Genomic DNA, 25,231 nt, shown 5'->3' on the forward strand with positions numbered 1-25,231 from the left:
ATCCCCATTATGTCTTTAGACCGAACTATTGTTCTCCTTCATCAAGGAGTATAAGAAGTGTTTCAACCTCCCCCCCCCCCCCCCCCTCCCGAGCTCAGGGGTTGTAATATGTCAGAACGACCGACCGAGAGGCATGATTTGTGAGAGAGGGCGACTCACAAAAAAAAAAAAAAAAAATTATTTACAATACATTATAATTATACAAATATAACCCACCGCCTTATTAGCGGGTCCTATGTGATACAATGTTGTTATTTGCAGCTAATTACATTTAACTTGTAAACTACAGACAGTACAGACAGTACAGGTTAATTGGCAAAATTACGATTTATGTTGAGCTGTACACACTACTACCTACTTCTAAATAATCTTAACTGCCTGCAGCGTTACAGGTGTTTCAGTGTACATATAAACCTACTGCAATGCCTTGCTCATCGAGCTAATTCCGATAAGCGTGCCCCTGACACTAGGCAGGCCAAAATTACTAATCGCTGCAAGTTTCTATTTCGGTATCTACTCCTAAATCCTACCAACTACTAAATAACCTACGTCCAGTCCCGCGCTGTCATTATCCTGAAGGTGATGTAACCTACATCCCCTAGCCCTGCACGTCGCGGATTCCAACTTACGAGTCGACCAATCCACGCACAGGCGGTACAGGATTAGGGTACTAGAACACGTTCAGTAATTTGTTATTAATCAGGAATGTCCCTCAGGTATGCTGTCAGAACTTTACGTGATACCTCGTCAGCGAGATTATTCTAGGTTTCGATACTCTCATCGTGTCTCAGCAAGTCGTATGTGTCGTTGTTTGGTAGTTGCTGTCGTAATGTAGCTGCTACATCATCGAAAAGGAGGCACTTGTAAACCACATGGTCGAGAGTACCCTCCGATGCGCCACAGTAACACTCGCGCGTAGCCCTCCTCCCAAACCGGCATGGGCATGACGGATAGGGCCCATGACCAGTGAGAAAATTAATTAAACCCCAGGTTGGCTCGAAATACCTCATGCCTAACCTTTCTTTTATATTTGGTAAGAGTCTGAAGGTTCTTCTACCAGATTCATCCATCTCCCATAATTCCTGCCATAGATCTTCGCCCCTTTTCCTAATCTCACCCTTGTCCCTAGCCCGAAGTCCCAGAATCTTTTTTATTTTCACATCACTTCCTTTCTTAGTCCAATACCATGCTGCTTGCTCCATAATTTTGATGTCCAGAAGACAGAGCCCCATTATCACTAATAGCCCCCCCTCCCCCTGGAGATGTCCTATAAATCCCCACAGATTTTAACAACATGTTTCCCTGTACTCTTCTCACTGTCATGGCGGGCACCACCCTTGTGCGCCCGTGTGCCCAGACTCCCTAGTCGTAACCCACTATTGAAGTTACTGTACTATTATGGTACAATTTTATCAGGTGGGGGGAAGGTGAAATATTTTGTGTCCTATAGAGATGAGGTCATTGAGTACTTGTAATGCTCTTTGGGTTACGGATTCAATGTGCTTTCCGAAGTTCCAGTCTGCAGCTCGTGGTCGTGCGGTAGCGTTCTCGCTTCCCGCGCCCGGGTTCCCGGGTTCGATTCCCGGCGGGGTCAGGGATTTTCTCTGCCTCGTGATGACTGGGTGTTGTGTGATGTCCTTAGGTTTGTTAGGTTTAAGTAGTTCTAAGTTCTAGGGGACTGATGACCATGGATGTTAAGTCCCATAGTGCTCAGAGCCATTTGAACTATTTTGAACCGAAGTTCCACCTTTCATCGATGATAACTCCCAAGTAGCCCACAGTTCTCACTGTAGAATTTCTTACTAGCTGTCCTTTCAGCAAAAGGAAGGTTGATTTAGTTGGTGAAATAGTCATCTTAGTATTTCGGCACCACAGTTGCAATTTTGCCATGGCCCTCTATATTTCCGGTTAAATGTCCACGGCTCCGGCCGTCAACCAACAGGAGGAGGTCATCAGAGTAGGCTATCACCTTTAGCACCTCTTCAGTCTATTGAAAGTTGTCTAGAAGTGGTTCCATATGGATATCCCAGAATAGGGGACCTAAAACGGAACCCCAGGGACATCCCTTTGTTAAGGTTTTTCCAACTTTACCACTAGGGAATGATATTCAGACCTCCCAACCCTCACAATAGCTCCTCAGGCAACTATATAGCGACCCTGGACACTCTTCCTCCCGCAAGCAGGAGAAGAGTGAAAGCCACCACAGGTTGTCAAAGGCGCCATTGACGTCGATCATGATGCCAACAATGTACTTGTGCAGGGTAGAGGCACGACCTCAGCCGCCAGGGCGATTGCATCAGTTGCCGATCGCCCCGGCCTGAAGCTGAACTGCCTGCTGCTCATCCCGCACAGCACTCGGTGTGCAATCAGTCTGTCAGCTAGCAATTTTTCAAGTAGTTTTCCAAAAGCGTCTAATAGGCAAATAGGTCTATAGGATTTAGCTTCAGCTGGGTCTTTATCAGGGCCTTTCTTAATAATTACTGCATTAGCTACTTTCCAGGTTTTAGGGAATTTTTCTTGTCTAAGGCATTTATTAAATAGTTGGGCAAGTGGAGCTACCAGCTGGGGTGCTAAGAAATGCACCACCTCCGTCACAATGCAGTCTGGCCCAGGGGCTTTCCCTCTCTTTAGAGGTTTGATGTGGGCAGCCACCTCCTCTTCAGAAAAGAGGTAGACTGCCATGTCGTTTACGAGTCTGTCAAGATCTCCATTCCGTAGTTGGTGCTAATCTTCAGTATCTCCATCCATATCGTCATCAGGCAACAGGCACCAGAGAAGGACTTCGGCAGTCTCCTGCCAGGATTCCGTCATCCCGTCCCTATGCCTGATCGTTGATATCATAATTGGGGAGCGGATCTTTTCCCTAACTAGCTTGTAGGGTACACCCCTTGGGTCCAAAGCTAATTGATTTAACACAAAGCTTTCCCAACTTTGGATACTGACTGCCCGAAGTTCGTTTTGAAACTTTTCTTTCTCCTCCCGGTACTGCAACAGCCATCTTTGCTTTTCCCACCAGGCGTCACTGCGCTGGTAGTGCCTCCTCAGCCTTCTCACTGACTGACGCAATTCCTCTAGCTCAGCTGACCATAGTGACGGGGAGGCCGCCATGGCCCTCCTCCTGGTTGGTATGGCTGCCTTCACCACTCTGGTTACTTCACTCACCAGTTCTTCAGCCCTCTTGCCTACGTCAAGGTCCTTCTGGCAATGTAAGAATGTTGCACTCTCTCGCTAGTCCCTCCCAAACTGCTCTTTTGTAGTTCAATTGAAGCTCCCACCATATGGCCCAGTGGCAGTCTCTGTCTCCTAAGGTAAAGGTAATAAGACTGTGATCGCTTGTGGTGGCATTGTCTTCAACTTTCCAATTTTGTAGCATGTTTATAGCTTTCTGCGCGACTAAAAAGAAAAAGTCACATCGATGTTTGTACCTTGCCCCCCTCCCGCCGCATAGGTGGGAGGATTACCAGGTTTGTTAGCCACAACAAGTTGTAGAGCCATGATCATCTCCTCCACTTTACCACCATTTTCATCTGTTGTGCCACTGTACCATAGGGGGGAATTTGCATTTATGTTAGCTGTTACAACCATTTCTCGCCCCCGCAACGCCGTGGCTACTGTTGTTAAGTGATCTAAGTGTTGTTCAATGTTGTCTCCATACATGTTAACGAGAGTTATAACCCCCGCACGAGACTGTATCTCCACGACGTTGCAGCGACTGTTGGGGTGTTGCGAAAGTTTCGTTACCCGTAGGGCTTTGTTTGTGACTACGATTGCCGCTCTGGGGGCATCACCACTACTGACAATCTGCCATGTAGCGGTTGCGGAAGATAGTTTCCCGGCTTGAGAGTCCGGCTCCTGTAGGCAGAGCACATTAAGCCTCCTCTCCTCCACCTCCCTTCGAAGCTTCTGCATCACCAGTCTGCTGTTATGTGCGTTCGGTTGGCCAATAGTTATTTTAGTCGTTATGGGAAGTAAGTACGAATTCTATCATCAGGCTAGGTCTTGCTCCAGTCGAAGGCGATACGACCATTTGCTAGAACTGACTGAGTGTAGATGTCATTGAGGTCAAATTTCTCGCCACGTCTCTCAAAAACTTTGTAAGTTCCGCAGGGCTCCGAAGTCGGTGGGAAGATTCACTGACTTTAGCTGTATTCTGTCTACAGCCTCCATTACCGAGAAGGTGACCTTTCTGCCGTTATCATGTCCAACCCGGACCACATGTCGTAAGGCAGTGATCAGGATAGTCAGCTGCTCCAACGTAGCCAGTTGCATAGTACACTCTATGTTGGGATACATCCTAACGGGGGTGTCTGATGTGTTTGCGTGTGCACTGGAGCTGGTGACTATGCATTCTTGGAGTGGCTCTCGCTCTACTTTGCTTTGTTCGTCTTTGAAAATTGCCAAAGGCGGGATCACCACCACACGATGTTCTTGCCGCTGCTGATCTTTAATCGGCCTCATTCCCCGCTTTTGGGAGGAGGGAGCTGTGATGTTCAAGGGGAAATGTGTTTGAGTACCTGTGTCCATCACAGGGAAATCTGTTTGTATTCCTTTCTCTTCTGTTTCAACTTTAGTGACGCCCGAAAGCGACCTTATAAATTGTTTAAATCTGTTTGCCCTCATGGCATCCCCCTCCCTTTTGTTCGGGGATTTTCACTTAGGCATCCTGTTCTCGTGCCCTGCTCAGCCATAATCAGTTCTTGAGATTAACCTTTGTTCAAGCATCCGGTAGGTGGGGCAATTCCGTCCAGTGGCACCACAGGATTTATTGCCGCGACTTTTGCACGGAATGCAAACTCCTGCTGCTCCATATTCTTTTCGAGTGTGACCCTTTCACCACACTTGGAGCATGCCGACCCCCTGGTGTAGTGCCTCAGAATGTGGTGCAGGTCACCACATTTGTGGCAACGAGGTACCACGGTATAATCCCTAGTGTTTACCGCATGGAAAACTACATATAGTCAGCCCATTGTCCTGATTCTTTTCCACATTGGTGCAGAGACCTCGGCGACGTGGTGTACTACATCACGGTCCCGAGGCCCCGTTTTAAATCTCAACTTGAAAGAATTATTAAATTCTTCGTCATCAATTTCTACGAAGTTTTGTGCCCTTATTGTCTCGTATAATTCGTCATTTGTCATTTCTGTCGGTGCATCGTAAAAAATGACTAAGGGGTTCCTTTTCCTAGGTGGTTCGCATTTGACCACCGAATTCAGCTTTTGATTGTTTAATAATTTTTTTCTTTATCCTCCTCGGTGGCAACTTCAACGATCACCGAGTTCCTACTAAGTTTAACCCTTTTAATTTTAATTGTGACATTGAAGGGATCAGTTGTAGTTGTTAAAAGTTCTTGAAATTTCTTAGCACTGGTGTCTTGGCCAGGCAGAGTCCTGAGAAAGACTGCCATGTCTGGCCGTTTAGTAACCCCTTTTTGCCGTTTGTTGCTTGGTTGGCGCTTGAGCAGCCACATCCGCCCAGGTCTTAGTGGGTTGCCTCCTTAAACTGTCATTTTCTTTCTCCAACTCTATGACGCGGCCTTAAAGTTTTGCATTGGCTATAGCCCATGAAAATAACTCATATTTGATAACAGACAAAGCCGCTTGACTTATTTTGCCATTTTTAATATTTTGCTCCAAGAGCAGTGTAATCCTCGCGTGTCTCTGTGTTACAGTTTCATCCTCTGCCTGTCCTATCTCGTCTTGTGGAGAGGGAGCAGACACCACAGAGGCTCGTTTAGGCGCACTCGAATCACTCGTTTCAATTTCAGCCCTTATTAGTAACGAGTGATAAAAAGGTGGGAGCCCGTCTCTTGCCTCGGAACGGCTCCTCTGGCATGGGGGGGACAAAGAACGCAGCTCGCCCACCGACATCCCCCCATGGCCGAGGGCACTCTCGAGCTGCTGGGTTCAACGCGCCATCGCCAGCCCACTGGTCCCCGTCGGTGACCCCGTCATTGACGATTTCACGCGATGCTCCTCGGCAGGTGCACCCCGCACTCCGGAGGGGCGGATGCACCTCTCGCCCTTCGCCGCCTACTTGCCCGAGCTTCCACCTCTCGGCCAAGGACCCACTCCTACTCAGGTGGTGGGCCGGTCCCCCAGTCGTTCAGCGGTCTGGACCCAGATATCCTGGCCCAGGCGATGTCACCACCTCCTGGATTTGGCAGAACACACCCCAGTTACCCAGGGGGCGGCGAAGCGTCCTTGCCGACTCGTGTCGTGATCACACTCCGACAAACGAGGTCGCCGGCATGCAGAGCACCTGCTTGTCTATGCCCTGCAAAAAGAGAGAATGACGGCCTTTGGGTCCCTCAGACACAGCTCCCCCTGTGCCACGCACCCTTCGCTTTCGCATCGGGTAGGGTCGCAGCTCTCCCTTTTGTCGCAAGGCAGCGTTAGGGCGAATCCGAGAAATGCCGAGCTTGACGTCTGGCACCAAGGAAAGGCGGAAAGAGCCACTTGGGAAGGAGAGGCTATATGAGACGCATCACTTCCCCCTTGTCAGGACTGTCGCGGCACGCTCGACTAGAAGCGATACGCCCTAGTAAGAGCCTCCGTGCCTTACGGCGCGCCGGCAACGGACAGGGCCGCAGCAAGCGCACCGTCAAGCGACCGACCTCACGCCAGAGTGTGTCATTTATTTCACTATATCGTAGGTACACAGCGGGCCTTGCACTGAACTCGGCGATGGTGCCGCGCAGCGTGCGCGGGTCAGCACCAATGGCGAATGCCGTAACATGCAGCGTCGACGTCCGGTTGCCAAGCGTTGCGGACGTAGCGCTCCTATTCCTGCCATCGCTAAGTGGCCGCCGCGCGCGTTAACTGTGCTCGCGTCTCGGAACCCAGCTGACTGCTCTCTCAAGCACGATTCGTGGATCCCATGAAGAATGTTGAAGGGAAGCAGCCGATCGCCGTCGTTGTAGTGAGCCTTAGCAGCTTCGGCCGTCCGCCCAGGGCAGCCCGTTCGGTGCCCACAGACAGCTGTCCACCTTGGAGGCCGCTAGTTTGCGAACCAGCCCCACCCCTGCGGACGGCAACTTGCAGTCCGCCGGGCGATGCCACCCAGAGAGTGAAGGCCAACAGCCTTTTCCCTCCTCGTGCCGGTGCAGCTCCAAACTGCGAATCGCCCCGCCACAACAATGATGCGTCCGTGCAGCGGAGTCAACCGTGATTTATTTTCAAAGAATATTCTTAAGAATTTATTTTATTTACTAGCGATTCATCAAGACCATTAACACATTTCATCACACTATGTATGCATGGAAGTAATTGCCAGCGAGTAACTGATGAAATCATAACCAAATTCCTTTCAACAAATGGGAATTTTATTCACTTTAATAGGCCTAAAAGCATTTTCTAAGAGAAACAGATTTAAAATTACAATCAGAAAGCACCCTCTAAATATCAAAGTTACAATTTATTCAGAGGCAGAAAGAAACAAGCGTTCACTGTATGAGCTTTCGGACAGAGAACCTTGCCGCTCCCTGTTGACACGGCCGTAGTTACGACCGCTCACAACAGTCTCTGAAAGACTACACTGGTGCAAATCTGCAACACCCCAGATTACTTTAAACTAAGAGTTTTAACAATTTACACAAGCACACAAACTATGAACCCCCCCGTAGGAGGGATGGAAATTGTACAAAACACTAACGATTAAAATATTAACCTTGCCACCAAAGGTGCAACTTGATTTTAACTTCTAAGAAAAGTCTTACGGTGAAAGTGTGGCAAATTTATGTACTAAAAAGATCATTTAAATAAAAGCCCATGAAATGCAATCTTATATAAAATTCTACAAGGTTGGCCAAACAATAGTCAAGATGCTCTACAATACACAGATACCGCCTCTCAAGATCATAGGCAATAATATCAAAGTTTCCAAAGATCAAAACATATTTCAGGTATTAGGCCGTTACACTCCAAGCAATAAATTCGTTAACACACCAAATTCGACAAACATGACAGAGGCAGCTACTAACGTACGGTCGATTGATAGGGAGATCGCCGAACAACCCGAACCGCAGGTTTCTCTAACCCGCCTGTACTCCACAAGGGAAGAACGGACCACCTAATCTATAAACAACCACCTTCCCACGGGTGGGCAAACGGAGAAGAACGGTGGGACGACCCCAAAGCAAAATGGCTGGTGACCTCACCAAGAAAACAAGTAGAATTTAACAAGAGTAAATCAAATAACATATCACCAGTCACTTAACTTCCAATAAACTGCGATTTCTCGAGAAGACCTGGCGCAGCATCCCCAAATCGCTCTCCTGAACCGTCCGCTGCCAGCCGCTTCAACGGTCGCAGGAAGGCGCGCCGATCTCCCGTCTCACGGCGTCGCAGCTCGCGCCGGCCAGATTAGCTAAATAGCTCTGAGCACTATGGGACTTAACATCTGAGGTCATCAGTCCCCAAGAACTTAGAACTACTTAAACCTAACTAATCTAAGGACATCACACACATCCATGCCCGAGGCCTAGAACCGCTGGGCCACAACGGCCACACCGGCCAGACATGTCGTGGGTTGACTCCTGTTGCTCTCGTGTCGACCGCGAAATCACTACCCCTCGCTATACGCCACATGCGCCGACGCTGAAGACGGACAAGTGTCTCAGTGCGCGACCGACCAAGCGATCGATCCAACCGCCAATGACCATTGCCTGAGTAAACTCGAGCAGACTGGCGGTCTAACGCGCAGACTCAGATGCAGGAACTAAGCCCCGACCGGGCGACCACTCGCTGAGTTCTCCTCCTGGCGGAGTGGAAAGGCTCTCATTTTGCCGGCTTTAAAGGTTGATCCGAACGACAGACATACTAGCACTCCGAACGACGGACAGACACTAACTGCCTAACAAATGCGGACGAGAGACAGACTGGCACGCTGGGGATGAGAGACTGACCCAGACTGACCCGACTGGCGAGCTCATAGCACCCCTTAAATGCACGTGAACAGGCAACCTTTCCCCTTTCCTACCAGAGGTAGACACCGAAGCTGCGATTGCCACAGTGGCGCCACTGCCAGAAACGGAGGGCGACTGCTTCACACTACGCGCTGCGGCACACTCTTCAAAACGGCAATTTTTACCACGGCTCACGGAGGATGGTTGTAGATTCACCGGGCCGCCGATATCCATCACCGAAAGGTCATCGTTGTTGGCCTGCAACTTAAATAGTTATCTTTTTCTCCGGTTCTAAATGCGGACAAATTGGCGACACGACTGCCTCCTTTGAGCCTCCGGGCTCGCTTATTTATACGTCTTTTCCCCACACCGCTGACGTACATAGCTCCTCTGGAGGGCGCAAGTGGAGCGCTCTTTGAGAATTAAAACATCGCTTCGGCTATACACATAGGGCACTAGGCGCTGTTGTAACTGTTGCGTGGGCTCTTCACGACACATCGGTGCCCTATGCTGCCTGATTACTTCACATTTGCATGCACTGCCCGCCTCGGGTGCCTTCTAGCCTGCGAGTTATGTCATAAACCTGACTCCCAGACACGTTTGCAAAATATCAACATCGTCCGCGCCTGCCATTCGATGTGCCAATCGGTCCCTTAACTACTATCATCCAGCCGTAGCTGCCCGAGATTTACAGGAATTCTCCAAATCCACGCCTGCACTTGTTCGTGGGGCACCATACCTTCTCGGGTCCGAGAAGATTTGTCCGAATCTTTTACATCGTGCTCCCACTCAACTTCTTAACTCCAGTAATTTACACATTGAGGACAATCTCCCGAATGCACCATAAAGGACTTCCGCTCACATGTATCCCTTACCATAGCCTAATACACTAATGAAGAACTAAATACTAATTGCTTCCCCGGCCAGTGCCGGTCAACCATTCTACCAGTAATTGGTGTGTTGGCACGTTCTCAGCCAGTGCCCTCTTGCCTCTTACCCAGAAATGCGGCACGCCGAGGCCTGCTAGAAACACACCACAAGTGATGGCTGATACGCTCACCACAAATACTTTGTACTCCTGTTCTTCCCGGAAATGCTGTACATGCTACCACATTCGTTCCATCGAAATTCCCGCTTGCTGGGATGAATAATCTGTCCAAGGACTGCCAAAGCTCTGGATTGAGTGTGTCATTTAAGTACGTTAAATTTTGAATGGGAATACCCTCAGAGATTCTTCTGGACAATACAATGTATTTATTGACACTGTCGTAACAGTTGAGCCTGTAAGTGTAGCCGGAAGACGAAAATCCGTCCCATCTAACTTGCAAGGCGTGCCATTAATAATTATTCTGCTTTCACGAAGTTCGAGTTTTTCAACCCTACCGGTCTACCTCCTTCGTTTCAATTCAAGCATACATTTTCCGGCGTGAATACGGAGTGTAACCAATGTGTACCTAATCTCTGGAAGTACGTTTGCCTTGCAGAAGCTCCTTCCCACAACTCGTCCCATTTACTACCCTCAGAAACAAACTCGCTTCACAAGGCCGGCCGTTGTGGCCGAGCGGTTCTAGGCGCTACAGTCTGGAACCGCGCGACCGCTACGGTCGCAGGTTCGAATCCTGCCTCGGGCATGGGTGTGTGTGATGTCCTTAGGTTAGTTAGGTTTAAGTAGTTCTAAGTTCTAGGGGACTGATGACCTCAGAAGTTAAGTCCCATAGTGCTCAGAGTCATTTGAACCATTTTTTTCGCTTCACAAGCCCGCATATCAGTCTGTACTTGGCAGCAAATTACTCTATCATCCCCTAGCTCTTTCTGAGAATCCACAATCCACAAAAATAATATCAGCAATAATAACATGAAGAACTAACCACTCCATAAAAAAATAAAAACAACACATACCCCAACGGCAAAAAGAAATACATACTCCCTGATATACTAAACCAAAATAAGTATAAAAACCCAACAAATAATTATGCAACTTAAATACGTGGCCTTAACTTATACGGCACATCATGCACCTTATGTTGCTCGCCAATTGCAGGTTCCTTCTTTTTATCCTTTGTAACTTTCATCTTCTTATTGGCCGCCGGTAATTGTGGTATCCCCTCTACCAATCTTTTAAAAGGTTCTATGCAATTTACGTGTATAACAGACGTTTTTGCGGGGAACTGCATCTTCATGTTGACCCGTGTGGTCTCGACGACCTGGCATAAAACGAAAGTCCGCCCGAACATGTCATCAAGGTCCAACGGTACAGACCGGACGCCGTGTCATCCTCAGGCAACAGGTGTCACTGGATGCGGATATGGCGGGGGCATGTTGGTAGCACACCGCTCTCCCGGCCGTAAGTCAGTCTATGAAACCGGAGCCGCTGCTTCTCAATGAAGTAGCTCGTCAAACTGATGTTGCCGAAATATTTTTCTTTGTTAAAAGAAATTTATTTTACACGGTGCATAGGAAATAAAAGTTAAATAATACATTCGAAGTAAATTTTTGAAATTATGTTTATTTCTAAAAAAAATACGCATACTTCTAAAAAATACATCTACTCAGATACGTTTGTTTACACTTTGAATATCTCCATCTAAAGGGAAATGGTGTGTAGTATTTCTATTGACTTCTTGGTCATTATGTATATCAATTAGATTTCGGCACATCCAGAACCGAATTCGAAAAATAACCAACAAAACTAATAGAACGAAATGTGCTGACTCTGGCGGTACCTGAACTTTCCCAAAACCAGCATTGTTTGATCCGTTCCATCGAACAAATGAACAAAAATAAGAATAAAACTTCTGAGTGTTGATGCGCCTGCATTAAGTAGTAATTGAATAGCTAGTTTTCCAGAGGAGGTGATTAGTGTAGTGTCAAAAGATTCTGCTTCATGCTAAAGAAAACTGAGTATGGCATTGCGCTGGGTCCTCAGTACCATGTCATGTCAACAGTTTACTCAACTTAAATTTATTCATGTGAAGCGATTGTCATTGCACTAACTTCAAAACATGTGGACTTGGGCTGCGATAAAACAATCAACATATTGTCTACAATGCAATAACAATACACAAAGAAACGGGTTAGTTACTTGGCTGCAATAAATCAACACTAATTTTAAAGGAGTTTACATAAATGAAAGGTACAAGACAAACAGATGCAGTGATCGACATCTGGAATTCGTTGCAACGTGCTATTCAGAAGAGATCTACATCCACTCGTGCTCCTAGGGATTTATAGGAAGCCCTGCAGGATTCATGGTGTCAATTTCATCCACCCCTAGTTCAGACATTAGTCGAGTCCATCCCACGCCGTGTTGCGGTACTTCTGCGTGCTCGCAAGCAGATGGTCTAGTCCGGCCCGTGCGGTGATGTTACGTGCTAGATCCGTCCGAGACTGCTCAAGCCCAGTGCGCAGCAGCTCGGCACCCAACCGTGAGATGGGCCGCTCTGCAGTACTCTGGTCTCTGGTACTAACCACTACGCCATCCCGGCACAGTGACTTTGTACAATTGCGCGTTCTATCCTAGCACTGCCCCCTCCTTAGTCCAGATTCCATTCACGCTTTAGACTGAGGAGGGAAGCGTGATAGGGCAGTCCGTGCTGTTGTGCAAACTCACTATGCCAGGGTGGTGTAGCGATTAGCAGATCTGCATAGTGGGCAGGAGACCTGGGTTATAATCCTGGCGTCGGACTAATTTTCAGCGAGCATATATTCATTACAGATGTCTGAGCCTTGAAACATAGTTCCATTTTAATAATGATGTAGTAAGGCTGAGTTTTCACGATGGTGCTGCTGGCTAGAACACACACGTCACAGAAATGCCATTTCTTTGTGAAGGAAGGAGAAGGTCTAGTGAATTTCTAAGTACTTATATGCTATGTGGGACACAGAATAAGGGCAAATGAACTTGAGTGCTGTTTGGAGTTCACCTGAAGTTGTTATGGCTGCAATGAAATTCGTTGAAGACTGTCTAATAGTCTAAATGTTTCATCCTATTTTTGGCTCAAACCATTAGATTCCGTCGAATAGCAAAATGGTTACATGTGCTAGCGAAAACGTTTTAGAACATGAAATGGCCAATTGAAATGGTATAATAATTGTTGACACACAAGAACCATTGCTCCATTCTTCGCGTTGGTGCCGTGTCTAGGTTTCTGTCAGACTGAATTGTTTAGTTGGCATGGTTGCGTTGTTTGTCTTCTTCTCATGTTCACTGGCGCCACTTGGTTACGTAAGCGTTGCCTTTCCGCTAGTGGCAGCAGCGGCGCTTATCGATATGTAGCTCTGCTGCCCTATCTTTGGGGCGACCTCGTTCTTTTTCCGTGTTGTGTAAGTGGAGAGTTCGGTTGGTGACGCAGGAGCAGCGAGGTCCGCACAGAGCAACAACACTCCGGGACCGCTGGCGGCGTGTATGGACTGCCGGATCGAAGGGCAGTGGTCACGAGGGGGCACGACTTCGTCGAAACCGCACACTACATGTTTAAGTTAAGTGCATTGCAATTCGCTTAGAGAAACCTCCACCATTGTGAAATCTCGAGATTCTCCAGTGCCTTGGGTTCGTATTACTGCTCGTAGTGTCACCGAGGCGAAAAGCAGCGAGTGGAGTCCCTGGGGAAGGCGGACATGATTAGCCTTCCTGAGCTAATTACTATTTTCAGCTTCTTACATTGTTAAGTTGAGCAAGCGCTATTTTTCTGTCTTGTCACCGCTAACGCCCCAGTTACCTGACCTGGGGGTTAGTGTATGTAATGGCAGTGTACATTTCCTCGCCTTGCCACCGCTGTCCGGTGAGGCGTGTAAGTTTGACAGATTCTTGATTGTAGGTTGGGTGGCGTTCTTCTACCTTAGTGAGAGTCATTCCTTCTTATTCCAGACGCTCTGAGCACAGTATTCTGCGGGCGGGGCCCAGACCACCGGTTCCGGCTTTGGCGTAATTTTACATCTTGCATTTCTTTTGTTGGATGTCAGGTGGCCTCACCAAGATTACCATTAGTCGCTCGTTAGACTGCCACTAGTCCGAGTTACCATCTTGTGATCTGAATGCAACACTTGGCTGCCTTTCTCTTCGCTCGCTAAAGTGTTTTTGGTGTGACCTACTCAGAGGTCGATTCCTGGTGCACTGTCTGTCGCTGGCTGTTGTTTTATTTTATTATTGTATTATTAAGTTACCATCATTTGTCTCACCTGTTTTGTGATGTTTTTTTTTAAATTAACATTTGCTATGCCATTCGCCGTTTGACAGTATATTTGTTAAATTTTTTACAATTGCCATTTTGGCGTTAAAGGCCTTCAGCCGTGATTGTGGTTATTTGCATTAAAATTCGGAATGCGACCACATTGGCTTGTTTTCTAAATTATTTCCTGTCTGTATTTTATATATCTTTGTTAAATTTTTTAATAATTGCCATCTTGGGCGTTAAAGGCCTTCTGCCGTGATTGTGGTTACTTGCTTTAAAATTCTGATTGCGACCATATCGGGTTGTTTTCAAAAATTATTTGCTGTCTTTATTTTATGTACTTGGTTAAATTTTTTAAATAATTGCAATGTTTCGCATTAAGGGCCTGCAGCAGTGATTGTGGTTAAGTGCTTTAAAAGTCTGATTGCGAACACATTGGCCTGTTTTTAAAAATTATTTATTAAAATAAATTAGTAAAATTGCAAAGCAAATCAATAGTAATGGATTTGGGCATCCGTCCACAATCGTAAATCAATCCTGCCTTCCTTAATTACCAGGTTCCAGTAAATTTGTTTGTCCTCTCAGAGTTTCGACCTGCATCCTTTCGACTCTCTTAAGTCTGAACTGAAACACCTGCTGTGTACTCGATCGTTTCACTCAGAAATATCTGTTCAGGAGAAATGGAAACAAAATCAGCAGTCCCCGAAATTCCGTCAGTACAACAGCAAAATTCTACAGGACAACGAAAGTATACACCCAGCTTTTGTTCGTCAGTCACTCTCACTGTCATAGCTACCTTCACTAAGATTGTGTTGGATATGTTCATATACATTTTGGGTAGGGCTGCATTAGCTGCAGCGTTGCTTGGCCAACTGCGATATACAGTATTGCACCTAATAAACTATCGACAGTGTGTCTCGATCACATACGCAATGACTTTTCGGTATGTATGGAAACTTCGACTGTAGAAAGCACGGATAACTTCAACATGAACACGCTTTGGTCATTGCTTATCTACGCTCATGGTTCAAATGGCTCTGAGCATTACGGGACTTAACATCTCAGGTCATCAGTCCCCTAGAACTTAGAACTACTTAAACCTAACTAACGTAAGGACAGAACACACATCCATGCCCGAGGCAGGATTGGAACCTGTGACCGTAACGGTAGCGCGGTTCCCCACTGAAGCGCCTAGAACCGCTGTACCACAGCGGTCGGCTAAGGCCACACAGGACACTAAATATATAGGCAAAGTAGATACAAAGAAGCCACAGATGACTCAGTAAATACTCGAGCTAATGGATAGACGACGAAAAGGTAAGAATTTTTAGAAGGAGATTACATGACGGCATGGTAAGTTGCACAGCAATAAATTAACAGGCCATGTAAGTAAGCTAAAACAGAATGTATGAGAGAAACATTTCAAGAAATTGAGAAAGAAATGATTTTAGGAAATATTAAGCTTTCAATAAAAATAAGGATTAGCTATTGGTGAATAGACTGAAGGATCAGCTATTGGTGAATAGACTGACAGTTTATAACGGCTCTTCTTCTTGATGATTTGGTTTGATTTGTACTTGGCATCGGCTATAACTCGGTGACAGTCGGTAGAGTGTTGAGATCGTTATCAAGTTACGAAGACGACGTTACACAAAATAACAGTGCTGAACCGAAATGTCGACGTGCGTGAGATATTTACTTCACCAAGAATCGTAATTAATCGTTCGGAATCGATGTTTAGCTGATTAATGATGAAATATTAATGATAAAACCAATACAGTCACATCCACAACAAATTCCCTACAAGCTGGTCGTAATTTCAAGTATCTAAGAAATCGTAACAGTGGGCTTGTTTTTGAGTCAAAGATTCTACACAAGCGCCGAGCGCTACAGTCAAATATTATCGCTGCGCGTAATTATTACTCGGGAGTTTCATGTCAATAATTTGATAAAATTTTAAATCACAAATTCACGACAGGGTGTTTTATTGCACAATATTAGTCACTTCCTAACCGAGCCTTGAGAAGAAAACTTTCCTAGGTGTTGGGGGGATTTAAATTATATGCTTCAGATCTGTCACTGAAGTTCCATAAACCATTGGCTGTTATGAATGAAAATTGTCTATTAGTGTTCGTTGCCTAAATCAGTGTCTAAGTAATGATTAGTTCAATTATCTAGTTAAAAGTTCACTTTATTCTAGTAGGTATAAGTCCTCCGTTCGAATTCTAATGCCGTGATATTTGTAGTCAGAAAATCGTATCACTGCCTCATAATATATCGCAATTATTCAATCTCAAAAACAATCTAGGCGCGCCTACATGTACGAGCATTCAAATTTATGACCTGCTTCGGCTAACTCTCGTAACGTAGTGACAATGCATTGAATTATACTTAGCCATTACTCAAGATTCCCAAAGAGTACTCACACGGAGTATTCTTTGGGATCGTTGGTTCTACTTAGCGAATGTTAATTTAGGCTAATTTCCGATTTATTATGATTTTGATTTTAATTATACTGAAATTTAATCTTTCTTTCGTAGATTGCTAAATTTTCAAGGCTTAGATTCCTGATTTAATTACTTGTTATTGTCCTAATAATAGTGATAAATGGAACTTCGTTCGCTTATTCACTTTTCTGGGAATTTGGGACTTGGGGGGAAATCCTTAGGGTATTAGGAGCTAATTTTTGATTTTTATTTCTCGTCCGAGGAAGTGGCATTACATGCGCCCCCCGGACGATTATCAGCGCATTCCGTTTTGCATACACAAGAGGGTGCTCTGATTATCGGACAAACAGTGGTATTAGTTGCATCCTCATGGCCCAACACATTATATGTCATAACAGAATAATATTTGTACAAAATTTTTAAATATGGGCCTAACAATACTGCCCTCTAAAAATTTCACCAATTCTAAACCAATAACTTAAATATTTCATTACTAGTACTACAAAGGCCTATAGGACTCGCCTGTCTAAAAATCTCACATTTAAGTGTTTTAAGCATAAAGTAATTTAAAACTGTTATCAGAATTAATCTTATATCGTTTTTATTACAAAATATTTAAATTTATAATCTTGTTTTTTCTTCGTGGCGACGCCTAGGGAGCGTGCAGACATGCCGTCTGGAACGATGGTCTGCAAGTGATGATCAGCTCCCCTTCAGGACGTTTAGCACGCAAGAGAGTTGGACCAGACTGCGCGGGCAGGGATCACAGCCTGATCATCTGCTACCTCTGCTGCGTTCCAGTTGTATCAGCAGCGGAAACCCAAGCGACGTATCAATATCTGCTACTTCTACTTTGTAATGTAGCAGACTTAAATCTTCTTGTCTGCTGCCTCTTGATTGGCTAGCAACAGACATACATCTTACTGTCGGCTGCCCCTTGAATGGCTAGCAACGAACCTCGCCCTCTTCTTGTCCAGAAGACTATGAATGTTTGAATGAACAGGTGAGCCTCCTCTGGCCACGGTGTCTTCTCTCCAATGAGCAGGGGTCGTTAGACAGCGGCTCCAAATCTCGGACACGCTCGAGAAGCAGCGAGCAGCAGCTAATTCTCTTCTCGAAGGTTGTCAGCATAGTTGAGCGCCCCCCCCCCCCCCCCCAGCAGTTTCACCTCCATCACCGGCAGGGTTGGCGCGACGTGAAGGCACCAGCGGTCTTCTGACGGCTGCTACTGGTCTTCCGTACTCGACAAGTTGACATGGAACAAAAATCTCATTAATATACCCGATCACATTCATTACACAACAGTCATAATATTTTCGGTTGGTCCATTAGTATGGGATTCAGTCACAAGTTTATTAAAGGGTATCTTATTTGAAACTTCCTGGCAGATTAAAACTGTGTGCCCGACCGAGACTCGAACTCGGGACCTTTGCCTTTCGCGGGCAAGTGCTCCACCAACTGAGCTACCGAAGCACGACTCACGCCCGGTACTCACAGCTTTACTTCTGCCAGTACCTCGTCTCCTTCTGTAAAGTTTGGAAGGTAGGAGACGAGGTACTGGCAGAAGTAAAGCTGTGAGTACCGGGCGTGCGTCGTGCTTCGGTAGCTCAGTTGGTGGAGCACTTGCCCGCGAAAGGCAAAGGTCCCGAGTTCGAGTCTCGGTCGGGCACACAGTTTTAATCTGCCAGGAAGTTTCATATCAGCGCGCACTCCGCTGCAGAGTGAAAATCTCATTCTGAGTATCTTATTTCTTAGTCTTTGGCTTGAATTCATATGTACATAAGTTTGTCTGAGGATATAACTTTGACTCGCCTACCATTGAGTTCCAGTTCAAGAGGATGACGTCTATCAGCGACTTGTATTTACAGTTCGCCTATCTCAGTACGTCACACGAATTAACACATGACACTTTTCACTCACACGTGTCGTCAGCACCATTTAATTCTTTACCTCTGTGATTGTAACAACTCAGTTTAGTTAGAAACATCTAAAAATAAACCCATATCTCGTGCACTTGATAATTCTTTCTTGATTTAACTGAACATTACTGTCATTTTAACTAAAACAATACTTACAACTATATATATATATATATATATATATATATATATATATATATATATATATATTAACTGTATCAATAAGTTTCATTTCAATAAACACGAAACATTTTTTATGCTATTTCTATCATCATTGGAAGCAAACAGACATGTGAAAGTAGAATTACTAACTAATATAAACTTTTTTCCTAACATAATTTATAAAATTATCAAACAACAAAGCTTGGGTTTCTTGCTATTCTTCACCCACAAGTACATAGATGAAGTACTTATATATTATTCTGGTAATTCAATTCCTAAATAATAATTATATATATATATATATATATATATATATATATATATATATATATATATATATATCTATGACCAAAAGCGTTTTAAGTCTTGATGGCTGAACATTCCTTTGGTCACACCTTTTTTATTCGACAGAATATAACTCCCAGGATGAGGTATTCTTGTTATCCTCAAAGGACCCTCGTAGATTAGTTGCCACTTTTTATTCTGTCGTTTTACAGCCGATGACTCTGGATTAGATCTTAGAATAATGTTATCCCCTACTCGGTATTTAACAGCTTTGGTTAGGTGCTTATCATAATATACCTTTCTCAAATGAGCGTGGTGCTGGATAGCAACACGTACTTGATCATGAATGGTAGTTTTATCTATTGGTATGGTTTCATTAAACTTAGGTAAATCTTCATTCCATTGGTTAGACAGCCAACACCCAAAGAAAACATCATATGGAGGAAACCCTGTGAATGAGTGTGGTAAATGATTATACACGTCTTCAAATTTCTACAAATACTCAATCCAACGATAGTGTTGTTGTGAAATATACGTCCTCATAAACCGATTTAACTCACGAAACACTCGTTCAACAGGACCATTCTTTGGGTTAAACCTGGCAATCTGGATGTGGCCAATGCCTTCTCCTCCGTTCCAAGCCCTACACGAAAAATAGGAGGCGTTGTCCGTTAGTAAGGCTTTCGGCTTTCCAATTTGGACAACGTACTTTTCTTTCAACATTCTCACCATGGGTTTCACTCTCAGAGATCTTAGTGTGCATACCCTCACTAACTTAGCAAATAGATCATAAAATGCTAGGACGTATTTGAAGTTTCCTTTGTAAATTGGTAAAGGACCCATTAATCACATGACACTAGGTGAAGAACATTATGCACTACTATGGGTCTAAGCTCTGCTTTAGTAGTTTAATTGATTGGCTTCGCTTTCTGGTAAATCATACAAGTTCTCAATACATTCTGCGCAATACGTTTCAGGTTAGGATAATAGGCAGAAGCTGCTATTAATCTAACACGTTTACCAGCACTAACATGACCCCATGATAAATGCGGGTGCCAAAGAAACTTTATCACACAACTATAAGGAATACAGAATTTCCATTGACGAAATAAATCCCTATTTTTATAAAAAAAAACATTATTATGAATTCAAAATTTGTCATTTTTAAGACTCTCCTTATCATCATAAAGTGATCGTCTAATTAATTTCCATTTACAATCTTGTTCTTGTAAATCAACAATATTCTTACACATGAATTTTACATCTTTTTCATAAAAAAGTAGGTTGAATCAACATAACACGAAAGTTATCGGTTTTATTCGCGATTGCAACCGTTCCTGCAACGCCACGCGGTAGTCTAGACAGGGCGTCTGCTATTACATTGTCTCTGCCACGAATGTGCCTTATCTCTAATAAATATTCCTGCAATAGCAAAGCCCATCGAGTTAATCGTGCGTGCAATAATCTACAAGTCATTAAAAAAGATACTTCTTGGTGGTCACAATTTGCAACGATTGGTTTACCACATATAAAATACCTAATTTTTTTCAACGACTACACTAAGCCTAAAACTTCCAGCTCTGCAGTAGTATACATTCTTTCACAACTGGTGAGCGTGCGACTTGCGAATCTTATAATTTTAGTGGTATTAATGTCTTCAGGAATATCCATTTGAAACAATGTTGCCCCCAGACCCGTGTCGGAATCGTCAGTGGCTATATAAAATTGCTTATCCATCTGAGGATGATGCAGTATTTGGGCATTTAATAACACGTGTCGTATTTTTTCGAATGCTTCGCAACACTCAGGTGTCCAATGCCACGAATTTTTTTTTCTGTAACAAATTTAACAAACAGTCCTGGTTCAGAACCTGATCTGCCAGAAATTTTCTAAAAAAAGATAATAATCCAAGAAATGATTTTAATTGCTTACGATTACCAGGGTATGGGCACTCACTTATTGCTTTTAATTTCTTAGGATTTGGTGTAATGCCGAAAGGAGAGATAATATGGCCAAGAAATTTGGCTCTCTCTTTCCCAAACTCTGCTTTGGAAAGGTTCACCGTTACTCCATAACTTTGAAACCTACAAAACACTCGTCGCAACAACTCCACGTGACACTCCCACGTATCTGTAGCCACTAGGAGATCAACATACAATGTCAATTCATTCACCAAGTCCGGGCTCAACACAGTATCAAGTGCGGAAATAAAAACACCACCACTGATATTCAAACCAAAGGGCATAACTTTAAAGTGATAACTCTTATCCATAAATATAAAAGCTGTATACTTACTAGATTCTTCATCTAAGGGGACCTGCCAATAGGAACTACGGAGGTCTACTGAGGATCGATACTTTACACCATAGAAACGCTGTATCAATTCATCTAGATTTTATGGCCTGGTTTGGACAGGTATTAAGATTTTATTAATATTTCTGGTGTCAAGTACCAATCTTACGTCTCCATTAGGTTTTATTACTGCTAAGAGTGGACTACTGTATTCCGAGTTGGATGGTTCAATGATACCCCATCCCAACATCCGTTTAATTTCTAACCTAACAGCTTCACGTTTTGACCAGCGTATAGAAAATTTAGTCTTACAATAGGTGTCATGAGGTCTCACACGCATTCTATATTTAAACCCTTTAATCACAAGAGAGTGACTATCAAAAACCGGAGCATAATCATGTAACAGCTCTGATAGTTCCTGTCACTGTACGCTAGACAAACTTTCCGATTCATTTATTTTATCTCGTATAACCTGTTCAAGATCTGGATTGGGAGCAGCTACTGATATGTTCTCGGTGTCATACGATATTACATTACTGTAATTACATACTACTGATAGATTCTGACAATATTTATCAGGAACCCTCATTTCTTTCAATAGAGACAGTTCAACAATTCCGTTGACTGTGTGCAAAATACATACTCCCTTTTTTATGTCGATGACTGCCCAGTCGTCGGCCAAATAATCCCACCCCCAAATGCATGGTACGGATAAATTCTTAATAATCAGGTAGGTGCTTATTAGTCTTTCCTCCTGAGTACATAGTTCCACCATCATTTGAGCTTTAATGGGTTTAACAGAAGCGCCAAAAGCACCGGAAACAGTACATCCCATAACTGGAAAAGTAGGTACTTTCTTTACTCTATTAATACAATTGAATACATCGAATGACATCACATTTGTAGTAGCCCCCGTGTCTATCAGCACATATACAGGTATTTCATTTATCTTACCAACTATCACACCTTGGACTTGCTCCTTCGGTTCCAAACGTTGCGTCGTTGCCTCACTCATCAATTCATCTCTGATATCTAACCCTACATTATATCTTAGCAAACCTACACAATGATTGTTGTGACCTCCACTGCTCGTACCAGCCAGCCCCGGAAGTCTAGGACTGGCTGGCCCTAGTTTGTTGGATTCACAGATTCTCCCTGCGGTTCTTCAACGATCTCTGCAACATGCACATTATGGTTTTGGGAATTATACCCAGGATTTCGGACCTCTGCCGCACCATTTCATAAGGGAATGGCCGCAGAAGCGTTCTGACACGTAGAATTTGGTGCATTATCTAAGTTCATTTGGTTAACCCCACGAGAATGTGCTGTCACCCATTGGAATGACTGATTCATATTTCTATTACTATTCGGTTCTTGATTTATATACGGTCTACTCCCATTAAATTTTCTTTTCCGATTCTGTAAATTAGATTCAATGAAACATGGATTGTTCACTTCCGGTGAAACTGCTCCCTGATTATACATATTCCTATTGTTTTGGTTACTATAATCCTGATTATTGAAATTTTGGTTGTTAAACTTAGGTCTACACTGTAGATCTCTATTATCAGTTTTCCACCGATTATTGTTATTACACTGATAATGATTACCATTATCGTAATTATTACTATTGCCATTCTTATAGTGTATTTCTCTGTTATTTAAGTGACCGAAATCCACCTGTATAATGTCAATTGAGTCTATTGTAGATAGAAATTGTTCAGAGTCATCATCCGGGGCATGCACTAACATCCCACGGATATTAATTGGAAGTCCGGTCTTCAAAATACGAATAACCTCGCGATGTGTTATCGGCTCCATCCAATACCGAGTTTTATTTACATATTTCTCAAAGTATGAACGTAGTGTTCCTCTTTTTGGATTGTAAAACTCGGGATTGAATACTTCTTTACGCAAACGTTCCTGTTTACTAGCGGACCAATACTTAGCTAAAAACAGTTTTTCAAACTCATGACAGGTTTGACAAGTTTCACTAATCTCGCTGGCCCAGAGTGATGCCTCTCCGACCATTTTAGAGACTATGGACTGAATCTTATATTCCGTCCACACCTTGGGGAATATTCTCTTAAAACTACTGATAAAGATCTTTGGATGAACATTATTCTTTTCAGATGAGAATGTCGGAAATTGTCTGCTTTTAAAGATACTATTTTCGATTTTAATCGAAGACAATGCCTTTCGTTGAGTAAACGATACTGATTCTGGTAAAGATCGTTCCACACTATCGATTCCTGCTCCTTTAGATTCGTAACGTAATCTTTTTTCTGGGCAAACGTTACATTTTTGACATTTACTGGCTAATTTCCGACCGCTTTGGCTCCGCTCCTTTACACTTTCATTCAGAACGGCACCAAAACGACCGATACTCTCCATTTCTTTTGGAATTTCATTGAGTATTCTATTTTTAATAAGACGAAACTCCTCTTTAAGCTGTTCTAAATCTTCAGCATTTGTGACATTTAAAGTAGAATTACCGATAGAAGTCAATCTACATTCTACCGTATCATCTACCCGTTTTTTCATCTCTTGACATTTCTCGTCAATCCAGTCGGACATCTCCTTCTCCCACTGATTAGACTTTTTAACTAAGAACGAATCAACATTCTGCTTAGTAATTAGTTCTAATTGGTTCATCTTTTCTGATAGTTCCGCAACTTGATGTACTACTGAATTTTGTGTAGACTTTACTACTGTTAAATTCTCTTCTAGCGTTTGTACAGCACTAAGAATGTTATTGACCTCATTCTGTACCCTTTTCATCTTTTGGTTATATTTAAGATCCCAATTCTAGTGCAGATCTAACATTTCTTGCCTGAACTTTCTATTCTCCTCGCTTTCTAATTCTCTCCGTTTTAGATCTTCCGCTCTCTCTAATTCTCACCGTTTTAGATTTTCCTCCATTTCTAAGTCTCTCCGTTTTAGATCTTCCTCTCTTTCTAATTCTCTCTGTTTTATAAATTCTCTTAGTTTGAAATTTTCCTCCCTTTCTAATTCTCTCCATTTTAGATCTTCCTCTACCTTCGACATGAAATTGAATAATACGTATGTTCATATCGAAGTGTTGCGCGGGAGAAGCATCTGCCACCCCTGAAATTTCTCTTGGTTCGTTTATTACTGTTACCTGGGCTTCCACAACGCCCGGAACTTTCTCGATTTAGTTATCGGATGTTGTGGGCATGTTCAGTTCATCCATTCGTTCTATTGACTCAATTTCAGGGTCAATAGAAGGAATGTTTTGCACGTTTTGATTCAGCTCTTCACTGGGTCTTCTCTAATATGGAACTCCTCCTTGTCAGGTTCTAATCTACTTTTCTTAGTTCTTCTAGACATCTTGATTAATACTCGACATCTACCGGTTTACAAAACCTATTTATCTAGTAATACTTATTCAGTTGTCTATGTAGGTGCCCACCAGATCTTACAAATACTCAATGGTACACCTCACACAAAACAAGAGTTCATCTACTACTAACTAAACTGAGTTGTACAGTACCTTACTGTTTGTTGCTGGGTTGAGCCGAGACGACGGACGCGCAGTCAGCTTTAGGCAGCCTCAGGGCCCCCCGATCTTCACGGGCGTCGCACGTCGTCGCTCTCGTAGTCGGCGCGTCGCTGTAGGTTGGTGCGGGCTGCGTCCTGCGACGTCGGCTCGAAGTTCTGCGTCGGTGAGGAACGTGATGCAAATTAAGCGCCTACGCCGATCGTGCGTTGCAGTATAATTCGTTTAGGACGTCAGGTTTTTTATAGCCGGACGCTTGAATATGTTTTCTTGCTTGAGCCCCTGGTTTAGGGCGGCGTTTTGTAAATTCTTTTCTTGTCCGTTGTCTTGTTCGGGCCCCAAGTTTAGGGCGACATTTTGTGTAACGGCTCTTCTTCTTGATGATTTGGTTTGATTTGTACTTGGCCTCGGCTAAAACTCGGTGACAGTCGGTAGAGTGTTGAGATCGTTATCAGGTTACGAAGACGACGTTACACAAAATAACAGTGATGAACCGAAATGTCGACGGGCGTGAGATATTTACTTCACCAAGA

This window comes from Schistocerca nitens, chromosome 6, assembly GCF_023898315.1.
Source record: "Schistocerca nitens isolate TAMUIC-IGC-003100 chromosome 6, iqSchNite1.1, whole genome shotgun sequence".
NCBI lineage: Eukaryota > Metazoa > Arthropoda > Insecta > Orthoptera > Acrididae > Schistocerca > Schistocerca nitens.